Source organism: Wyeomyia smithii, chromosome 3, assembly GCF_029784165.1.
Source record: "Wyeomyia smithii strain HCP4-BCI-WySm-NY-G18 chromosome 3, ASM2978416v1, whole genome shotgun sequence".
NCBI lineage: Eukaryota > Metazoa > Arthropoda > Insecta > Diptera > Culicidae > Wyeomyia > Wyeomyia smithii.
In genome coordinates, this window is record NC_073696.1 from 63,469,452 (window position 1) to 63,492,924 (window position 23,473).

Below are 23,473 nucleotides of genomic sequence, written 5' to 3' on the forward strand. Positions count from 1 at the left end.
AAGAATCTGGGCAGAAATGTAGATGGCGTTTTTTGTCGAGTTTGTTTTACATCTCGAAAAATATAATAAAAGCGCCACTCCGCATCACATTTTTTACGAGAAAGCTCAAGTTGTTTCTGTTGTATTATCTCAGCAGTGTGCACTGCGGTGTACTTCTATGTCCTATCTTCAGTGGGTACAGAGTTACAGAATCAAGGACTTTTCCTTACAAAGTTATAGCACATTTCAGCATATTTGTTATATCAAAAGATATAACTTTGTAAAGGAAAGTCCTGGAGACATATGACTTTTGGCAAAAATGTGTGTTTTGTGTGCCCTTACAATTCCTCCGAACAATACTTTCGTGTAAAATGCAACTAACAAATGTTAAGTACAAAAAACTAACTTTTGAGTAACTTCCATGTAATATACTTTATAACTTTGTACCGAAAAAAGATAGGATTTTCATTTGTTCAATAAAAATTCATATTTTTGAATCTACAACAACTTTGCTGAAAAAGCTATTCTTCGATCTCCGAACACAAAAAAGTTAATTTTTTTATTTTTAGTATAGTAAACTTTTCACACTTTTGCGATTATGCGAGTCATTCATACAAACAATTGTTCCGAAGACACTTTTGAACTAGGATAAAGGTGATAGCCGCTATGGAATAAAGTTCCACTTTTTGCCTTATTGGATCACTGTGCTGTGGTATAAGCAGCAAGTGAGTTAATTTTTTCTCTGCGAGCGGCAGAAGCATAGCACCAAGCAAAAAAAAGAAGTGTGGTGTAAAAAATTCCCTAACGCAACGCTCATACCAAAGAAAAAGTGCGCGGTGAATTTGAATTCCGCTCTTTTCACTTATTGAGGAGAACAATAAGCCTGGCTAACTAAAAATAGAATTGAGCGACCATAACATATTTATTGATTTGATGTGCTCGTAAACAAAAGATTATGTCTATATCAGGGGAAAAATATGTACCAAGGGTTTGCTGTTGACATTCGAGAGTGTTCTTTTATAACTGTATTGGTATTGGCAAAATAAAGACAGCCTACAAACAAAATGATTATCGAATAGAATTTTGAAGGCTGTTAAGGAACCGACCAGTTATGCCTTACGTTTAGTTTTCCTACAGCCTCTTTTAACAGACGGAACACGACATTCGTCATAGCCAAATAAAAAAGGAAGGAAAATGTCTCCGGTGGATTCGCTATTCCAAAGACATCTTTAAATTAATGCCGAAGTGCATTTTTCGTTTTCTTTTGTGAGGGTCTGCTGCCAATGCGTCCTCAATGTGATTACCCGAGTACTGGCGCGGGTAGCTATCGCAAACACACAGCAACAGAAAAAGTATTCTGAGAGATAGTAAACAATGCTGTACTTTTTGAATGCCTGGCCTGGATAGATTACTGTTTAATTTATGCTTCGATATAAAAATGCTTTGGTCTGCAGATATTCGCAGATTCTGTGAATATCTGTTAGTAAATTAGTGTATTTTTCAAAATCCGAAAATATACATGAGATAAAAAAGTTTCTTCGGGGGATTTTTTTTTTTGTTATAGCAAAGAACCTTGTAAACATATAAAATAAAATCCAATAAAAAAAAGTCCGTAAAAGTTCATGTTCAGGCAAATAGAAGTAAATTGTCTTCGACAAAGCTGATGATTATAAAATTTGCCATACCTTGCCGAACAAAGTTAACTTTGCATGCAAAAGAGAGAAAAGTAAAATTCATTTCTCACTTTAAGGCGAACTAATCGGAACTCTGCTTCGGAATTCGAATCAAAGCCGAGTTCTGAATTTTGCTTAATTTCATAAACAAACCATGTCTGAATCTATATAAATAGCGCTTAATTGCAACAACAATTGAACAACCAACATGTTAAACCCTTAAGATCGACGAGAAAATTCATTTTTCGTTGATTTTTCACTGCAAGAAGTTACATCATAACTTAAGTGTTTGAAATTTAATGCAGTACGGAACTAGATTTCTAAATAAGGTAAAAGCAGAGAAGCAAATCTATCGAATAAACAAAAAAATATGTAGTACCTACTACTCTAATTCATTAACGCTTAAGACAACAATGCATAATTTTGAATAGGGTGAAATTAATACATGAGTGGTACAAAAATTCTTGGAAAGCACACTATGTTCCAATTAGCAATCCGATCCGATGCCATTTGGTATCATTTTTCATATCACGTATCATATTGTTCAATCTAAAGTTCACATAGCCAGGCTAGAGTTACCCGAGCGCTGACGTCAATCAAGGTTTTTGGTGCAGCGAATTACTGTGAGTATAATAGAAATAAGAATCGAAATAATTGGTAGCAAAATAAAGTCATTATTCACTCCAGAACATGCTGAAAAAGCTTAAAGTCATTCATCCCGTTTCAACACGATGTTATGGTTGTTATTCATTAGCATGTGTGTTCGCACTTTGGATCGGATGACATTCAGCAAGTTCTTGATTTCAGCAGACATTTGCTTGCATTCAACCCAAATTGATCTCCTGACGCTGTGTGTGTTGAGAGTTGAGATAAAACCTCAATATCGATCACCCACATCAGTAGCTAAACCGAATCGTTGTTTACAAACGATGAAGAAAAAACAGCTGACGTATGAATTTTACCACATGTGTATACACAGACTAGTCAGTATAAATAAGAATCCAAACCATTCTAACTGTGTTATGACATTTGTAAAGCATCCCTTCGGATCGATTTGAAATCGACAACCTTGGCTGAATGCAAGAATCAACCTTGGCTGAACCCCGAAGTGTACGTGGAGGTGTTAAAAATACGCGGCACTCGCCAGCGCTACAAACAAATAGCACACCCAAGCACACAACAACACATGCTGGACCACTAATAAATTCAGTTTACACTCACTTTAATGATGCCGTGTTGCTGTTGAATGCTGCGTTTATTTTTATATACACACCAGACTCCGCTAGTATTACGAAATTTGCACTAGATTTTTCCTAGCCCTTCACCCGCTTGTTGATATTTATTGCGCTCCGTCTCGTCTCGCACTTGAAAACTAATTGAGCAAATGCACTTTTGCTTCGAAATGGCAGTTAGATTAACATTAGCGCTAGATTAACAACCGTTAGCTGTCATTCAACGGAATCGCACTCAACCCCTCCTCATATCCACCAGGTCTATGCACTCTTCCGGGGTGGTTTTTCGTGTTTTTTTTTTTACTTTTATCCACAGCCCTGACTCACTCCGCTCGACTATGATAACAATCGAAGGACCATAACGACGGTAGAACACGTGTGGCTACTAGCATTGACCGAACCTTCGACGAAACAAAATCTCAAAGCATCGCGCGTCAAACAATCGCTCGCACTGTGTAGTAGGACTAGAGCACACTATTCGATACGTTTGCGATCTGCGACCGACTGATTTCGACCGGCAATTTGCGCCACGCTTCAGCTCGAATCGATAGCGCCCACCGCTGCTAGAATCCCATACAGCAGCAGCAGCAGCAGTCGGTTTACCGAACGGCCAAACAGCTAACGATGAACGGTTGTTTCTGTTCCGCCTCTGTTTGATGTAGGTATGTAGCCAGCCATCCATACGCGTAGGTGAGTTTGTAAACACGCTAAGAGATGACGCGATTCTGCCTCGCGGTGGCGGGTGTGTTTCTGCGAGTGAATGATCGCGCGCTCTAACGTCGCTGCTTAAATCACGTCGTATTTTGCGGTGGCTCAGGTGTGTTGGTGAGGTTTTAGAGGTTAAACAAAAAAAAAAATGACGGATACGCTCAAATTTGAAAAATATACTCTGCCAGTTTACCGCCAGCGATTTCCTAATAGCATAGCCGTGCCCACGGGGATGGTTTTTGTCATGAAATTGAAAAAGCTGAAGCATCGGTACGGATTAAAATTGAGTTTTAATAGAGTGTCCTCAAGGCGCTAGAAATTACGAAACTCTGCTTAACTTATCCTTGTTAAAGATAAATGAACTTTAATGATAGAACATAGAAGAAATTATAGAACACCAGGGTTAATGTTTGTTGACACTCTTGAGTGAAAGTGAAAAAAAGCATCCATAAACGTTATTTTTTTACAATCCTTTTAGAGTTCTCCCTTCCCGCTTTTTGCATGGAAGTGAACTGTCAAAACACCTCATTATATTTCATGCGATGGAAGCAAGACAACAAAATCAGTTTATCAGTTAACGAAGATTGTCAAGGCATCGGTCAGTGTCAGTTGAAAAGTGTTTCGGTGAGGTTCATTTTGGTTGAGTGGACTGTTTGTTTTTCTTTTTCGCTTTGAAGTGAAGATCATTTAGTTGGATTTGTCGTCAAATTTTATTCCATAACCGTGAACGATGCGCGTGATCTATTTCATCTGAGTATAACAGCACGTTACTAGGACGAAAATCTAGTGTATCTGAAAGAGTGCTGTGATCATTGGTAGTGAAAATTGAAAATGATTGGCTGTAATTTTCGAAGAATTTTGCTGGAGAAAATGACTTTTATCAGCACGGTAGGACACAAAATTTCAACTCTTTCTGACATTCGCGCTCCAATTAACAACACAACTCAACACTATGAGGACATCACAAATTTACACACTAGTGCACAGGATAGCATAAAAAATTTACTACAAAGAAAATTTGTACAATTTGAACGCGTTTTACGCAGTTTTACCGGACTTGATTTACTTTTCGCATCATGATGGTGACAGCAAATTAACTCTTCAGTTCGTATCAAATAAATTTTAAGTGAACAAAAATGAACTCTTCGGTACACGAGATAACAAACAAATCTTCCTAAGCAGGCCGTACACAACCGTACGGGTCAGTAGGCAGATACACCAAATGACAATATTCGTACTGTGAAAGTGCTTTTTTGTCTCTTTTATAAAACGACTTATATGTATTTATCATCTGAAGATGTAAAAACTCATTCGAGTAAACCCAAATGAAAATCCTGCGCACGACACTGCCCAACAACATTTGCATATAGTGATGAAGCATCTTCGCTCTAGCGCTGTTGGCCGGCATCCATCCACAACCCCTGTTGGCATTCTTTAGTTCTGTTTGAATTTATCATTTGGCCGAGACTTGACTGCTGATCGTGACCGAGAAAGGTGGATGTTTATTTTTGCGGTTTGGTAGCTTCGCGCGCAAAGGGCGTCGTAAAGGTTTCAATGCACTGCTAAACCGAGGGTTTGGAGACCATCTGTGCGCGTTAGCCGGCGACAGTCAGTGCCGTGGATTGGATAGGAACAAAAACCGCCACCGTCCAGTTGGTCTCGTATGCTGATGGAAACGAGTTGTGAATACTGATTTTTTTCTCAGTTCTACCAAACGATTTGAAATGCTGACTTTACGAGCAAAATAAATTTTTCAAATGCTGTAGAAAAATTATTTCTGTTTAACGTTGTCGATATCGAAGTTTTTATGTAATTCTCACTACCCATTTCGGATGAGCGCGAGTACGTGAGCGCTCGCCTCAATGTTAAACGATAGTTTTGACACCGAACTGTAAACAATGAGTGTCAACAAAAATAACTACCCAAAGTAATAGAAATCGAAGTTATCGATCATACTCTGCCGAATGTTGCACCAACCCAATTTGCTACCGTGGTCAACTGAACTTGTTAGAATAATTATCACATATTGGCAAAGAGCAATCAATGGATCGAACGTTCTAATTTTGGACTTCGTTCGCTGGCTCTGCTATCACACAATATATCTAATTAGGGTACGCGATGTGATTACAGGTCAATGCCAAATAGCGCACGCCATAAAGACAACCCCGTGTTACACTGCGAGAACGAGCTGTTGGTGGTTTAGTGAATCACCATGGTGGAGCTATTGGTTCGATTATTTGTTTCGCCAAATCAAAAATTTGTGAAATTTTTTTTTATTGCTTTATTAGGGTGGTTTTCAGCCACAGGCTGGTTCGCAACCAGTGAAAGATTTTCTAAACTTTAGGTAGCCCTATTTTACCTTAGTTACAAACAGTTGAGTTGCTTGTTGTTTGTTTATCATATCATGTAGAGGTGTGTATCGATAAGCTAAAAATATAAGCCTGGGAATTTTCCCATAATTTTGTTTTCAGTTTGGCTTGGAGATACGAAAGCGATTTAAAAATGTAACAAAATGCGGTTTCCTTTGTGGCACTAAAAATGTTGACCTAATATTTTATTGCTACACTTTTGTTCAAATAATGGGATCAAATAATCGAAAGGAAGGGGGAAAAGGTTTTAACGAACTGAAAATGTTCGAAATTTTCACGTTTAATAGATATACTTCTCCAAGGTTTGCCATTCATTGATATACTATCAATTATTTCGAAAGAGAAGGAGTTTGGAGCTCATACTGGGAAAAGAAGAAAAGATTATAGCTTTTTAGCCATTCCTGTGAATTTTGGTGCCCCTAGAACAGGTAACTTTTTCAGAGACTTAAATGAGTTTTCTCGTAAACATAACGTTAAAGCGACGAACCCGACGAGCAATTACTATGCGACACTCTGACGCACTTTGACGCACTTCTGCATAAACTAGGGGCTCCAAAACTCACAGAAATAGTTAAAAAGGTATAAACCCATCGTACTTTTCAAATGATAGAAATTGTTCTTTAGATGAAAGCTAAATCACTAAACCAAATCACTCACTACACTAAGAATACTATAATCTTTGAAATTATCACCTCAAATTTCCTAAAACAAGCTTGAATTAGCAGAAATATATGAGATGAATTTCTACCATTCCTAAATTTCAACTGCATGTATATTTATCTGTTTGCACTGCGTTGAAGAAAAGCAAAAGTTGCCAAATCACTTTCTGTTAATACGAAAAAATCATCCTGAAAATATTGAATTATTCCGACATATTTGACATAAATCTACAGCACTGTAGTGGTTACCTAGGTTACCAGTTTTGCACGTAAACAACTACAGCGGATATCTAGGTAACCTACTACGTCGGGCTGCGGCTACGTTCATTCATGATAATGTGATTCATTCATGATTAACAGTGTGATGAATATGGGGGCGTCGTGAGTTGAATAATTGAGCAGTGATTCAAGTTTTGAGATGGATATGGAAGCGTTGTGAAAAATGGTTTGTTTTACAAAATTCAGGATAAATCTAGCTAATTTTACTTAATAAACAATGCGGATTTCCATCGTAACCTAACCGTACAAATTGTTATATATAAAATTGCACTAATTTTAATCTGTTAATAGCATGTCAACCCAAGGTTTTAATTATTGTTTGAAGTAGGACTATGTCATAATTTAGTAGAGTAGAAAAAATAACGAAAATGTGCGCTCTTAAAATGCATATTATAGACTGTTCCGATAGTTATAAATACAATACGGTTAACCGCCATTTCAAATAACGTGCAGTATTCAGCCAAACTTTAGGTGCATCCTGTTATCATTTTTTTAACGTTTTAAGCGGAAGTTTGAAAATACGTGGCCTTTTTCCTAACAAAAGAAAAGCGAATTGTGCATAAATGGGAGCGTGAGTGGTATTGCGATCAGAAAATTAGCCAATGAAGAAGGTGTGAGTGTCGGGGCAGTTAAAACTGCATTTCAGCAATTGGGTGAAGAGTATTCGTTTGCCTTGAGACGTGGTAGGAAACCCGAACTTGTTGACTTCACAATGGGCAGGAAGATAAAAGATTACTAGAAGCGGGATCCTCATCGACTAACGTTGTGTATGCCAATAAAAGGATGGGCCTCCAGACTCGGCCTGAATTTGTGGAACCGAGGACTTGAGAACTTTATGGTAAACTTCTGACCAAGAAATCTGGGTGTGCTACTATGGATAACCAAACCCACATAAAATAAGACTATTAGACTCTGTCAGAACCGCAATTTTATATGGCAGTGAAGGAAAACGATGTCTCTCCATCACCAAACTGCCCTGAATATCTCCCAATCGAAACTTTCTGGGTTTTGACGAAGGCGAAGCTTAGTAAACGTATGAAATCAGCGGACAATGTTTGAAAAAAAATCAAGAGATATTGGCAAAGAGTGGTAAAAATGGACGGAGGAAGCACTGTGCAGAAGCTAATGAGTGGTGTTAAGAAAAAAAACCTAATTTAATCCACCTAGCGGTCAGACTCAGCCTTTCTCATTCAAACTTATTATTTGTAAAAATAGATTTACATGGATGCTTAAATCCAATAAACGTATATTCACTCTTTGGGTTCTAAAATATTGATGTTGTAATTAAAGTATAAAATATGAAATTTGACGTAATGTTAGTGCTTAAGAAATAGCGAAATAAAAGAAATGACTCTTAATTTCGAACAATTTAATCACGAGCGATACCGGGAACGTTCATATAGTACGATACCACCTTTAAATCATGTTGAGGCCATATATATTGATTTAAGCAGGTATAGTGTTGAATAGTCTTTGAATTTCTTTTCTTTCCAAAACTTTTGAACAGCATATCAAATTGTTATGAAGTTTGTTATTTGTAAGTTTGAGAGATGACTCGTTTGTATGACACTAGTTATGTTCAAATAAGTCGTGTAACAATTGAGATAATAGACTTTCGTTGTTTTACAAATTAAAACATAACGGTTGCTTAAGTTTGATTACAATGAAATGAAAAGGTAACGTATAGGGCAGCCAAACTTTGAAACCACGTGTTCAATCATAATTCATCAGTTAACCCTTAACTATCCCGTTCATTCGATATCAATATTGCTCAAATCTGTTGTGTAGTTTCTAAGATAATGAAGTTTCGTGATTTTCACATTTCGATATATTACAGACGAAGTTACATTCCGATTACAGCAAAATTCAATAGGGTGTTATGAGGCAGCTAGACCTTTCATTTGATACTAATTCTGTGGAAATCGGGTCAACCATCTCTGAGAAAAGTGAGTGAGTCTAAGTTGTCTTCGGAATAACTGTTTCTTTTCATAGCTGGATTTCTCATTTTTAAACATAACAGGCAAAGTAATAATCCGTTTGCAAAAAAATCATTAGGGCCTAATGGGACAACAAGACCTTCCATATGACACTGATTTTATGGAAATCGGTCCAGCCATCTCTGAGAAACATGAGTGAGATTAAATAGTTTCCAGAACACGTTTCTTTCCATAACTTCTGAACCACTTGCTCAATCTTCACAAAATTCAAAAGTTAGGGGGTTTTTAGATAGCCCGTATATTTGAAACCAATTTTGTTCAAATCGGTTGTGTAGTTTCTGGAATATTGATGTTTCGTGATTTTTACATTTTGATACATAACCTCTAAACTAGAAATCAGATTACAAGAAAATTCAATAGGGTCTTATAGGGCAACTAGACCTTTCATTTGGAATTAATTTCATTGAAATCGGTCCAGCCATCTCTGAGAAAATCGAGTGAGATTGGGAGAGCGTTACACACACATACACACACATGCAGAAAATGCTCAGCTCGTAGAACTGAGTCGAGTGGTAAACGACATTCGGCCCTTTTGAGCACTTTATACCTTTAGTTTTTGCAGTGATTGCTATACCTTTCTAGGAGGTGACTGAAAAATGAAAGAAAAATGACTTTTAATTTCAACTTCAATCCCGAGCAAGGCCGCAAACATTAAAATAGTACAATGTTCATAGCTTCTGAGATATAAGAGCGTTTTTCACATTCTGACGCAGCGCCAAAACTAAAAGTTTGATTACAATAAAATTCAATAGCAACATAAGTGGCAAATAGACTCTTCATTTGACATCAAGATAGGAAGAATCGGTCAGACCATCTCTGATAAAAGTGAGTGCGAAAAAAAGGTGCACATACACACGTACACACTCACACACAAACATATACACCTATACATACATATATGCAAAAAATGCTCGATTCGTCGAACTGAGTCGAGTAGTATATGACATTCGGCCATTTAGATTACTTTTCTACCTTTTAATTAGCCAGTGATCGTTAGGAGAAAGTCAATACACATACTTTCATTATGTGATTTCACATTTTTATGAACAACGGACACAGTTACAATCCGATTTCCATGAAATTCAATAGCAACCTATGGGGCAACTAGACTTTTCATTTGACACTAATTTTGTGAAAATCGGTTCAGCCATCTCTGAGAAAAATGAGTGAGTTTAAACAACCTCTGGATAATTTTTCTTTACATAACTTTTGAACCATATGTTCTATCATAACGAAATTTAAAAGTTAAGGGTTCTGGAGACAGCCCGATCATTTGAAACCAGTTTTATTGAAATCGCTTGTGTGGTTTTTGAGATATTGATGTTTCATGATTTTTACATTTTGATACATAACCTCTTAACTAAAAATCCGATTGCAATGAACTTCAATAGCAACCTATGGCGCAACTAGACCTTTCATTTGCATTTAATTTTATGAAAATCGGTCCAGCCGTCTCTGAGAAAAGTGAGTGAGAAAAAAAAGTTGCACATACACACACACATACACACATACACATATACATACATACATACAGAAAATGCTCAGTTCGTCGAAAGGGGTCGAGTGCTATATGACATTCGGCCATTGGAACCACTTTTATACCTTTGGTATTTCCAGTGATTGCTATACCTTTCTAGGAGAAAGGCAAAAACTTAGGTAACTCGCGTATCTTACCAAAAATATTACAAATTAAATTCAGATTGGAGCGAAAACATCATTATTAAGCATATTTGATATTATAATGTTCTAAAACCCCGGACATATTTGTTTTATTCAAGAATAGAAGTGTATTCATAATTTTTGGAACTGTCTGTATGTTCTACCACTGATCAGATTTTAAACGCCAAAGTTAATTTTTCTGCACATTTTCTGAATAGTAATTTGAAGAAAAATTGAGTTGAAAATCAATCAATTTTGTTTTAATTTCGCAGTGCTCAAACAATCACTAGCTTGCGTCTATAGCTAAGAGCGAGATGATATAAAACCTTTGGTATAATAATTGCGATGTCTATTCAATTAAAAATTAGTGAAAATACGAACTAAATATTGATTGAAATAGTAACGGTTAATCAATTACGAGCTGTGTTTCTGTTCGCGATGTTTATTTTAGACCCATGTTTGTAATTGGCTCCGCCTTTTTTGGTATGTCATTTCCACACGTTTCACAAGACGCAATTCCGTATGTAATACGAACGCACGAAAGCAGATATCTTGTTTCATGTAAATGAACAGGAGGACCGGACAAATGAGGCTCTTAGTCACCCAACAAAATAACATGTAGTATCGTGTTGGGGTTTGTCAACCACGCAAGATGTTGCGTACGATGTTGCGTGTTGCACACTGCAGCTGTGCGGCTGGGAGACAACAAAGTTATATTCGTTGACGTTGACCGGTAGCACATATGGTAATGAAGTTCAAAATGCTGCTGTGAGGTCGAATTAACCGTTTTTCAGAAGATGTTCCAACATTTTGACTGAAGGCAACGGATTTTCTGAAAAGTAATCTGCATTGTCAGCAGAATTTGCGGAATTTTTGTTGAAATCGAAGTAGTTTTTGCTTATACCGCCGATAATGTACAGTATCATCGAGTTGTGGTGATCAATAAACTATTAATTTTGATCATAGTTACTATTTGATAAAAATTATTCTCCAATGTCTCCAATATATGTATAATAAGCTTGAAAAGGCTGATTAGTGCATTTGCAAATTTCATTCAGTTGAATTAGTTATTATTTTACTGCCACTCGCCAAAACGTTACTAATAGTGATACAAATTTCAAATCTTGCTTTTCTTCTTAGTGTTCATTTCATGACCGCAGACGGCAAAAGCTACGATCGAAAATGGTTTTATTTTTCCACCATTTCCTCGTCTTTATCTTTATACTGTGTTTATATTACCCTTATATTGTGACAGGCCCATGGCAATTTTTTAACTTATTTATCAAAGAGAACATTCATAAATGACGTAGCATTTGAGGGGGGAGGGGGGGGGGTTTGCAGTTTTGTGACGAAATGTGATGAGGGGGAGGGTGGGGGTTCAAGCCAAGCTACGTAGCAAACATGAAACTAAGAAAAAAATTGGATTTTTTCTAATTGCTCTTTTTTATCACCGTTTTGTCTGCTTTGGGTCATTTTTATTCCTTCCTTGTCTTTTCTTGTTCATTAATGACTCAAAAAAAATATGTGGGGGGGGGGTTGTTATAAAGCTACGTAATTATCTAGAGGGGGGTCCTGACTTTGTGACGAAATGCTACGATGGGGGAGGAGGGGGTCAAAAAATCTTAAAAAAAATCTAGGTCATTTATGGATGTTTCCAAATGGTTTTGCCGAGTTGAGTAGTTGAGTTAGTCTAGCTGTTATACATACTAAACGTTTCAAAAACAACAGTAAATAAATTTCAAACTAGCTCATAGTTAAAACACGATCACATTTAATGAAAAACAATTTTGGTGTCCCTTTTTAACCGCTTGAAATAAATGCAGAACTGCATATATCATAATTCACAAGGTAAGAGAATTCAGCACTGCTTCAAGAACATGTTTGTTTGAGGAAGGTCAATTGTAATTTGTACTTGGCAGGAGGAAAGAATGAATTCACTTAGAGCTAATGTATTTCGTAATAGCTTGAGCTTCGGACCCAGCGTGCTGAGCTAGCTCTCAATAGTACGGGAGGCTAAACTTGGCTACTCTGACTCCGTGACCCGCTTATGTCCTCGATGTCTTTTCAATGAAGAGATTGTTGACGGTTTATCAGTTGACGAAAAAATAAAGCACTTTGCGTGTAACGTTGCTTTTTAATACCTGAAAAGGCAACATGATGCGCAGCCACACCTTTTTTTCACTCTCTACCATAAAACTGTGTGCGAGACCCCGCCCACTTTTCGCGTTACTCCTCTCCGTAGGTATTAAAGACAAACTCACGGGTTTATTTCATCACATCATCATTCATTCGTTCATTGACTTTCGCGGGTTTTGGGTGTATATTTCAAAATCGGCGCTATTCTTCGTGTTTCATGTTATTATGTTTCTACTATGTGGGTGGTAAACATAGAAGAAGACGCATAGCCAGTAGGGTGGGATTAAAAATGAATGTTAGTTCTCATGCACTTCTCGTGTTTCTTATGGGTCCTATAACAACTGTGTAACTTTTCAGATTGATCGGTGGAACTATATTTTTACGCCCGATTTTTTTAAATTTTCATACAATTTCATATAAAAAAAATGTACTTATTAAAAGCTTATTCTCCAGGGATGTCTAGTTGCTTCCTTAAAATATACATGATATTTGTAGAAAATTTTCTTGAGAAAAATTCTCCTAAAAATCGTAAGACCGTAAGTGCAGTTTACCTTGCTGCGGAAGTGTTGCAGTTGGCGGCGGGAACGCTGCTACAGAAAATAGAACAAGAATTATCCTGCTTCTATCCGGTGTCACTAGTGTTCTGCCTTCGAAGGAAACAGGCAAAATGGTACTATTAGATTGATTCCCAGGTTCGTAGAAAATCACTCAACCGTTCTTTTAGGGACGATTACTTGCTTTCTATTGGAGCAGTTCACGAATTTTCCACATCTCAGTACTATAAAGTGTACACGTGAGTTTACTAACAAACAGCAAAAATCAACGCAAAACTTGAATTGGCCAAACCTAAAAAAGGCTTGCGAAAGCATCAATAATACGTATCTTTAAGGCACAATAATGAATATACAGCTTGCGATCAATTCTTTGAGTGAGTTTATTAACTTTTCGAGCGAATGTGTCTGGATGCAAATAGGAGAAAACTTAGAATACCAACCAAAACGCGTTAATAATATGGAACCCTTTATTAGTGATTTTTTTTCATAAAAAAATTTTGCATGAGTTGCGTTGTTCAACAATTTCGAGTTTCATAAATCAAAATTCATGTGGACTTTTTAATGAAGAGTTACTTGATTAGAACAAATAATAGTAGACTTTATGACCTATTAATGAAACACTCTCAATAAAGGAATTGGTAATATTGACCCAACAAACAATTGTGTTATATAATAACTTATAAGGATGTAGTTCAGCCGAAATACGTTTAAGAGCAGCTTTACAAACTATAAATCAATAAAATTGTTTGTCGGGAAGCGTACGTATTCTACATTACACTGGATTCTTTTTTTAGGCGATTGTTTTTTACGTAATTTTATTTTACTCAATTTTTTTTACACTTGCCGGTAATTTTAACAAAACGACGTGATCCTTTTTCACACGAATTGTTGAAAATTACGTGACTTTTTTATGAGATTCTTTTTTTGCGTGGACGCATCAATCGCGTAAAAAAAGAATCCAGTGTAGTTATGCGGTCGTGTCTTGGATACAACTTCCTACTATGTATTTCATTTCCGTGGAAGCTTCAAATTTTAAAGCGTATTTTGGGCAAGTTGTACCAACCCCATTTTTTGTATTAATGCTACATCTACTTACAACTAGACTTTTCAAAATTTCGAAACGCGGTTTTGTGAGATCAAACCCAATAGTATTCAGCATCGTTTGTCATCAGAATCGACAACCCATGGAACCCGGCGAGTGGAGCGCTCAGCCACGCAAAAAAAAAAATAAAACTTTGTATTATCATGTTGCTAGTTTAAAAGGAGGGTTATATAATTCTTCTTTTGTCGGATGGAAGTACAGCACTCTCAGCCATGCAACGGTATATTATGCTATCGTTACATAGAGGGGGAGGGGTCTGAAATCTATTTTTTTTTCTAAATTAAGTAATTTGTGGACGACGAGCAACCGCCTTTGTTAAGAGTTTTAATATTTTGTATGAAGTGTAACGAATTTTTCAGATCGAATCCAGAATTAGATAGATCATAGAGAGCGCCTTTCACGAATATTTTACTGATAGTGTCGCGTCAACACGCGTTTTATAATTGTGTAAAATTTTGACTAATTCCGAATGTTCAATTTTTTTTTTTGAAAATCGAAAATCATGCATGCATCCCAACTTCTTGATGACTTTTTAACATTGTGCATTGAATTAAGCATGAAAAACACACTCAATTAAGTTTGTATTAGTTGCTATGATTATGCTTACTATTTCTTTTTACTTTACCTAGAAAGAGATGATAGAACTCTTATAATTAGTCTATTATACTGTTTAATTTTACAATCCACCGACCTTTAGTTTGAAAGTTGTATTTATAACAGGCTGACCTCTATTTTCTTAGAAGTTTGATTACCACTTTAAACAAAATTAGTACTTTGTCGATTTTTTTTTATCGAAATTTTATTTTGTCAACACTTCATTCATCATTGTTCTAAATATATCAAGAAACGTGTTTATAAGTCGAGGCGAGTTAAAGAAAAGGATCGGTCAAGCAGAGTGTGAAAATCTTTCTATGTATCATCACTCTGGAATACCTGCGCCGACTTCTACCAAAATTGGTTACCAATAAGCATAAAAAGAGGTGAGGGGGGAAGTGCATTTTTTTAGTACACTAAAGTCGCTTATTACGCGGGGGATACGTGCCGCGTAGAAAAACGCGTAAATTCCGGAAACCGCGTAAAAAAACCACGTAAAAAGCGACCTGAGTGCATTAATAAATGCTTCAAATGGAGGAAACAACTAGACGAACTCAATGGTAAACCCAAATAGCTACGTCACTATTTGGCATCAACTCTATGCAGACCTGTTTTAGATAATTCTAAACAGCCCAATTATTATTAATTACTATTTTAGTAAACGATAGATGCAACTTTGGTTGATTTTGTATGCAGCACGCCGAATAATCATCACCGTGCTTGCGAAAATACTGATATTTGAAGGTTTTTAACTTTCCAAATACTGGAAATCGGACATAGATTTTCAAGCAGAATTTCTAATACAGAAATATCATTATTATTTTTTTTTTAACACAGCTTTAAAGAAACGAGAAGTCGTAAATTGGATTTGGAAATCTACGTCACTATCCGAAGACACTTTAGTTAGCTTGAACATTCAGTATAATATCACTGAAATAGATAGAAAAATGTTGAAGCAAAAATAAACCAAATCTTACGAAAACTCTATTACTATAATATTAATGGGAAATGAATTTAATTAGAAATAAACGAGCGAGATGGTCGGAAACGTAGTTAACATTTTGAAAATGATAATGACTCAAACACAAACTTCATCCGAATAATCTGCGATCTCCAGAACTGTCATTATAAAATGAGAAAACATTGTAGACAGTCAATCAACACAAAGAAACCATATTTTTTAATAAATTGTTTTTATTTTTTATTGTTTTTACATTCAAAAATTTATAGGACATAATGAAAACACTTATGGAACATTCCGCCTCTTACACTGAAGATTTATTGAAAGTTCCATTCGAATCGAAGAAGATCGAATTGGCTCAAAGCTCATTTGAAAGAGAATGTCCCATTGCCCAAAAAAGGTCTACCAGCGAAAGTCAACCTTCGAAGATTATAAATCTCGAACCGAACGTCTCATCGTCACCTCGCCTTATCTAACGATCGATGGCTCTTGAAAGGTTCATCCGAGCAGCGAACCAAGGTCACCGAAGGTAGCGCCGAAAAAAACCCGTTTCTTGCATACATTTACCTATGCTATTTCAGCGAATGATACTTTAATTTACGACCAGCTGAACGGACATTGGCGCTGGCTGAATGTGTGAGCTGTCAACTCAGAAGGTGCTAACTGAGAGCAGCGGAATCACGGAGCCCGATCGATTTTTTTCCGTTAGCTCACACCTTCCTACCCCGACCGACCGATGATTTGTGATGTGAATGACATTCTAATTCCGGCTCTCGCTAGCATGCAACCGCACCGCGCAAGATAGTCGACCTAGAACCACGTCCCCAAAGACACACCTGATCCTTGGCGTTTGATTTTGTTTAGTCTGAGCAGCTCGCTGCACAGTCTGCGCCAGATGTTTGAGCGTTGTCAGGAATTGTAAATATTTTTTTCCACTAACTGGAACTGCCGTTTTAGCTGCAGCTTGAATCCCCTGTCCACAAATGAGTAAACAACTTCGGAATTTGGGCGACCTCAAAGGTCGTTCCGGCAATTTGTACAAGAGATAAAACACTGCCTCTCGAAACCATAACCTATGCGGTACTATACTGAATGTGAGTGACACTCGAAAACCTGTCGAACGCGTTTTTGTTTATCAATAACACGTGCCCGGCCAATAAGGAAGAAATCAACGCTCGATAGCTAATCAGTAGTTTGGACAAATTGAAACGATAACCCTGTCACTGAGGGTCGGTTTATTTCCGTGACGTTTATATATGCTACAAAACAGCACCCGTAGGGATTAGGCGGTTCCCGCCCACATAAAACGTCGTTAAACGGCGCCACTTTACGAAACATTCGCTTGGCTGTGTGTTTTATTCTTCACCGCTGACTAATTTACAGCAAATTAAACATCAATAGATGACCGATGGTTCACCCTTTTGAAATACTCTGACATTGTGTTCCTACTACTTATGGCAGCAAGTTCCGCTTGACCGCACACGGTTTGCCCTGCGTTGAACGAAAGGTCAATAAGCGAGCCAAGAAGCCACTCGGCTCCGCTCGAGGGTTCTCCGGTCGACGAGCAATTTCAATTAATTAGCTTCTGTAAACAGTCGATCGCGAAGATTTGCCGTTGCGCTGCGGGAGAAAAATGAACAGTGTGCCCGGGTAAGTGGCGAACGTTTGTAAATATAACCCATTTACTATAAAAATATGTATGTTGAAATCACACACCGGAAAAGTTCAACCGAGTGCACGGCAAAGCAAACGGAAAGGAATGTCGAGTACGGTACGGCTCCGAGTGAGTGTCCGTGGTCATGGTTTTCGTTCTTCGAATCTATAGGATTTTTTTTTTTGCTGTTGCACTCGAGTGGGAGGAACGAGAAAAATCATTCGAACAAGATGTGCAAAATTTATGATTGTCTATTTCGGATGAACAGAATGAAGGATGAAAATGCGGGAAACCTATCCATAAATTTTATCAAAATCATACAACACACAGCGCTGTAAAAATAAATATCGATTAATAAACATTTTTATTTTATATCCAAAATGTAGATAGAAAAGCTTTTGTAGCAAAATGTAGATAGAAGCTTTTTTGTAGCAAAATGTAGATAGAAAAAAAATTGGTCGCAGTGATAAAATACCCAACACGGAAAAAAAAACAAATTTCTAGACAATAGAATAGGCTGATAAATGTATACGAATGGTGTCATTACAGCGCTTTACTTACTGATTATCAAAATGATATTTTAACAATGGGGCAGACTCACTAAAAGTTAATTATTCTTCTGATTATTGATGCTTTTTTAAAATTTATGAATTTCTACATTAATTTTTATTGAATAATTACAGTGAGTAATTTATTACTAGACGACGTGCGCTATACTATGATTGAGCCCAGTATGCCTATATGACAGTATGAAAAACAATAACGCGAGTTACAAGATATTCCCACTTGTTTGCGAACTGTAAAATGATTATAATATTTTACCTTTAATCAATTTCAACTAACTGAAAATTTTGTTAGGGATCACTAAAAGCGTTCGTTTTCTTCCACCTCTGGTGGAGAAGGCTTTGAACCGCAAAACCCCTCCAGTGCGCAGCGCACAGCTATGATTGTGAACAATGGATTAATGTTATGTTTAACAACAAAATCAACTGATGCTTAACATAAGTTTCCTGGAACTTCCATCATACATTGTATCTAAAACAACTCAATCTAGCACGTTTCACGGGTTGTTTGCGCCCATCATCGCCTATCATGAGTGATTATTTTGAATGACGGAAACGTCACATGGTGGTAGAGCTGCTAGTTTGCATTTTGTTTGTTTATTTGTTACACATTTGGCATTAATTGTATTCAACGATCAATGCAATCTTTAGCATACATCAACTGGCCGGCCGGCGAGCCGGTAACGTCGCCTCTCAAGCTCATTACGAATTCCTAATTTTCGGATCAGGCTTAGCAGTAAACTTGTTTTCGTGCTTGTTTCTGCTATGGAGGCGAATCAGATTTGCGCACGAGCGAATTTCAATAAAACTCAGCACAACAGAAAGAAAACAACACCAGCAGTTGTTGTCAATTTCGTTTTCATTCATCGGAAAAAGTGGGATGAATGGTAATTGATGTTTTGAATCAAATCACTATTAGCTAGCTTAGTATGCGACAGGATTTTGATTTCAGTTAGCATGTTAAAAAAAAAAAAAAAAACAAATTGAAACTTAGTGCCATCATTCAAACAACAAAACAATTTTTTTAACTTTCAGAATTTTCTCGTCTTTCTGGCTTGTGTAAACAAAAAAACTTCGGAAAAAATGGTGATACTCTTTTAAAGTCAATAACTTTTTTGCTGACTGAAAATCAAATAAGTATGTAAGATACGTCAGACGCGACAGCGAAAGTATGCTAGCTATATCATCGTAAATAATAAAAAAAACTACACACGTGGAATCTGTTCTGGAAAAACACAGCAAATATGTTTTCGAAATTCCCCACTGATGTTTCTCTGACAGAAACGTGTTTATTTATAGTGTTGACACTGAGGCTTGTTTTTCTCCTGTTGCGCGTCGCATTACAGATACAACAAAAAACGATATGTAAATATTTTTCTATTTATCACAATACGTACCCAATGATATCATCAAGTTTTGGGAATATTTTCTTTGCCAAGAACGCATATTAGCTTATTTATTTAAATCAATGGCATTGCTATTAAAACTGATTCATTTTATTACATCTTGTGCTTCCATAGAGCTAACTTATGATGCATTGAATTTCTCTTTTCTTATTATCATGTTTCAAATAGTGCAAAATATACGAAACAGTACCAGTTAGTTTTCTTGATTGAGTTTCATAACTTCTTGCTTTGGGATGCTATTTTTTCGTAATCTCCTACAATATACTAGTTACTGATAAGACTACGTTATCGTTTATTTATCAGAGCCTGTAAATAATCAATTTCACCTTCCAGTTGATCATTCTGTAGGTCTTTGTTTGAGCTCTTCCAGAGTGAAGCATGTATTAGACGGAGCAAATATTTGCTATTTTTGGTACGAATTTTATTTTGTGCGAATAAAATTCGTACTAAAAATAGTAAACGTTTACTTCGTGTAATGCCTACTTAAGTCGCAAGCAATTTTTACCTTACTGCATAGAATTAGTCTATGTCAGAAACCAGATAGACACGTGTTATTTTGGAAATGCATTTTTTATCAATTAAATATTTCTGTACTAACGCTACTTACAGAGATGTAAAAGCAAATATTTCGTAACAAAACAATCATAAAAAATATATTTTCATTTCTGATGTTTTGCCCATCATTCAATATAATTTTCGCACATCTAAGCAACAATTCGACAGCGCGTTAGCAATTTGTTCACCGCAACTCGGTTTAGCAATTTTTTTTTCGTGTGGGTGAAAACATCTGCTCCTAAATTGCTGCAGATCTATCGTAGTGAAGACGATAACTACGGTTCCAAGACAGATTCCTTGGCAATTCAAGAGATCTCATCCGGATCAGCAGCAGCAGCAAGGAATTCATTCTAAACCGACTCCATAGGAGTGATCTCTTTGTGAATGTCGATCTTGATAAAAACGTAGTCAACACCGCAATTCTTCCAGTCGCTCGAATTAAACAGAAAGACTAAATTAAGTTAATCGAGGGGTCCACTGTAGAAAACGAGCCCACTATAGCTTAATTTACCCTATAAATGTTCCTCGTGATTCTGTTGCATATTGACTAGATGAAAGGTGTCCCGATCGAAGATTCCTTAAAATCCCAGAAGATTTCGCATAAATTAAGCTAATCTAGCTGATGGTTCACTATAGGAAAGGGGTTCATTATAGGTTAATTTACCCTATATTAGCACATTAAGCCCTCAACAATCAACATCTGATATATTTAGAGAAGAACTACGTGGATGGACAACTTCTTTCAGTGGACCACACTGACGAAAAACTGCATCTTGGTAAAAATTGGAACTTCCAATAAACCAAACTTAAACCTAAAAAAATATATCACGGTGCCCCTCTGGACCATTATTATAAAAAAAATTGTCCATTAAATCCAAGTATGAGGGTCAAATCTTGAGGTCACCTCTGGTTAAAATTTTAAAAAAATCTATCGACCGGATCTCGAGAAATCTCGATTCTAGCGTGTTAGTTAATAAATTTCAAAATAATTCGTATTCGATTCATGCAATATCATCGAAATTCATCCAAAAACTTGCCCAAATCATTTTAGGCCAAAATATACTTGTTGGTGTTGCTACAATTATGATAATTCACCAGTGACTTAACTCTCCAAATTGACTTAAGTGTGTTATTTGTATGGCTAGTTTAATTTAAATGTTACTCACTGTGAATTGAATGGGAAAAAAATAATTTAAACTTGTTGTGTTTCATACAAACCCACTCACAAACACACACAAACACGCACTCACATTCACACACGTATACATATATATTACACACAAATTTTGGAAATTTTGTATTATATTTTTCTAATTAGAAAGAGTGATTAAAAAAATATATATATATACAATAAGAGAATTTAGCCTCCTTTTCCTAGCTTGTGTATCGAATAACACGATATTTTTAAACAATTGCATTTCGCACGGAGTAAAACCAATTGGTAGTTACGCATTTTTAATATTTCTCGAATGTTTCAGAACAAAAAAGTTTCTTTTAGTGTGTATTATTTGATTTATTTTAGAACGAGAAAGTCGAATAAAAAAAAAAGTGCATTTTGGACATATTGGCTTCTACATCAACCATGCAAGAAAGGCAGTATAGGCTGACACATGTGATTACTGTTATACTCAATCAAGGCACTTAATAAGCGATCGTTGTAAATCTGGAGTTTTGTTCAGTTGCCAAATCACGTTGAAATTAACAGGCTCGGAAGCTTGTTTATTGTGATGGCCAAGACCTCTTCCAGTGTCTCTGCAGAACTCTGGTACAGGGTACTTACTTAGCCCTGGAAAGATAATCTTATTTTGACGTGAAATTGATGCGTAAATTTCAAATTATTTAAAATGCAAGTTTTTGTTTAAAATTTAATATTGAGTGATCGTTATGGTGGTAACACATCAATACATAACAAATACCAGAGTCCAGTTTTTTGAAAAACATATTTGCACTATTTGAAAACGAAGAGGGTAATGTCACTAAAGCGAGGAGTCAAATTGACGCAGACTATCTTTCTAGGGTAAGTGATGTGGTATTTTGAAAAGAACGGAAGTTGTAGCTTTTCTCAGCTGCTGGCAAAATCAGAAATTGTCTCTTTGAACCCATGCTCAAGACAAAAAGAAAACCATTTATTATACACTGTTCTCTCACTATCCAGAACCTTGAAATCGCACTAATAATTAAAAACTTGATAGAGTAGTAGAAGCCAAACATTTAGCAGCGCTTGTCTTTCCAATAGAGAAAATATGATACATAATTTTCAAAATTAAACACTCAAATTTTGTATGTATACGTGTGTAAATATTTATGTGTTTAGGTTCAAAATTAGTTTATTTGACACGGCACGATACATTTTCTGTTTTACTGAGCCAAGTACAATTCGCATTAATTCTACTTTAGCAGGGAAAAGAGGGAGGCCTTTTATTTATTCTCGCGGCCGACTACGAGCTAGTGGGGATTTAAGGTGAGAGGAGGGAAATACAATTCTTGCTTAAAACTAATTAAGATATACGATCTATTTGTGTTTCGACTGGTGTTCTTTTTTGTTTTTTAAACATAGATTTAGGCTCTTCGTGTTCGTGTCTCCAGCGTCGTATACGGGTATTCTGACAAATAGACAAAAGAATATTAAATTTTAATGTCAGTCTTTTTCAAATAACAGTACAGTTGTGTCATGTACTGAAGATCACCGCTTCCCAGAATGTCTCTAATGGGTACGTTCGGTTGTTTTCCTCGGGCCCGGAGGGAATCGGACCTAACATCACAGAATTCGGCACACGACTAAACAACATGCTCGATATCATGGTAGCCATCGCCACAAACGCAGTGATTACTGTCTACAAGCCCTATACGAAAGAGATGCGTGTTTAACGTGTAGTGATTGGACATAAGTCTGGACATCACGCGAGTGAAGTCCCGACCTACATCCAACACCTTGAACCATGCTTTCGTCGATACCTTAGGAAAAATGGAATGTAGCCACCGTCCCAGTTCATCTGAGTTCCATGATGATTGCCAACTGTTGAGTGTTCTCTGACGCAAAATGCTATAAAATTCATCATAAGCAATTGGTCTTTCATAAATATCGCCATCAATAGCACCCACCTTAGCTAAAGAGTCAGCCTTTTCATTACCCGGAATCGAGCAATGAGAAGGGACCCACGCCAAGGTAACCCGGTAATTTTTATCTGTTAATGCACTTAAAAACCGCCGTATTTTCCCCAGGAAATACGGGGTGTGCTTCACAGGCTTCATCGATCGCAGAGCCTCAATGGCACTGAGACTATCTGTGAAGATGAAGTAGTGGTCTATGGGTAGGGTTTCGATGATTCCAAGAGAGTACTGAATAGCAGCAAGTTCTGCGACGTACACGGAAGCAGGAGCATCGAGTTTGTA

General features: G+C 36.7%; 1 protein-coding gene across 4 annotated transcripts in view; it reads right to left on the reverse strand.

Moving 5' to 3' along the window:
* The window catches only part of LOC129726431 (uncharacterized), an 80,794-nt gene that overhangs the window by 34,901 nt on the left and 22,420 nt on the right, over window positions 1–23,473 (reverse strand). Inside the window, exon 1 of one of the 4 annotated variants that reach the window (XM_055683113.1) lies at window positions 2,874–3,584. The exons of 2 other annotated variants lie outside the window; for them this stretch is intronic. The gene's annotated coding sequence lies outside the window, so the exon portion shown is untranslated. Of the gene's footprint in view, window positions 1–2,873; window positions 3,585–23,473 lie in introns of those variants that run through there. One more of the 4 variants, XM_055683117.1, reaches the window with a different exon arrangement.